The sequence below is a fragment of the Pteropus alecto genome, unplaced genomic scaffold (genome assembly GCF_000325575.1).
Source record: "Pteropus alecto unplaced genomic scaffold, ASM32557v1 scaffold21, whole genome shotgun sequence".
Lineage (NCBI taxonomy): Eukaryota > Metazoa > Chordata > Mammalia > Chiroptera > Pteropodidae > Pteropus > Pteropus alecto.
This window is the reverse complement of record NW_006436282.1, coordinates 21,030,613-21,031,410: the sequence shown is the minus strand read 5'-3', so window position 1 is coordinate 21,031,410 and position 798 is coordinate 21,030,613.

Here is a 798-nt window from a genome sequence, read left to right as displayed (position 1 = left end):
GGCTCCCGCGGCCGCAGCGGGGCGGGTCCTCACCACGTCCCCGGACGCCGGGAGCGCAGGGCGGGCGGTCTCAGGAGCTCTCAGCACCTGGGAGGAAGAAAGCATCGTGGAACAAAACTGGAGTCGGGTGGTCTTGGCCGGCTCGGAGTTTCCAGGTTGGGGTACTCCGGATGCTTGGCACTGGGCTCTGGGTACCCTCAGCCCGGGGAACACTCCCGAAGGCTCCTGGCACAATCCGAGGCAGTCGCGCCCCGGCTTCTTCTACACCAGGAGGCTCCTCCCAGTCCAGGAGCCCCTCCAGGGAGGCGCGAAGCTGTGGGGTCCTCCATTAACTGTCGGTGCGGGGCGGGGACACCTCCCCCAGCTCGTCTCTTCGGGATGTTTTGATTTCGGGATGTTGTGGAGGAGGTGCCTTCGATCTGAGCGTGCCCCAGAAAAGACTTGGCTTGAGTGAAGGAAGGAAAGCGCGCCGGAAAGACTTACTCCTGCGATGTAGGATTAGGAGAAAACCAGGGCCGCGGGACAGGGGGACGCAGCGCCTCGCCGAGCGGGTTCGGTCCTCGCACGGGTGTTTGTTGGTAGGACAAGCCGGTGGGACACGTAGAGACGTGTATGAAATGGACGCATCCCGTACCTTTCAAGTCAGCTTGGTGTCATGAGAAAAAAAGGAGGCTTTGGCATGTTGATGGATTCGAATCCCGGCTCTGCCTTTTGCTGGTTGGTGACCTTGAGCAGAATATTTAAATTTACTAAGCCTCAGTCTCCCCATTCAGTGGACACTTGTCTTCCCCTCTCCCC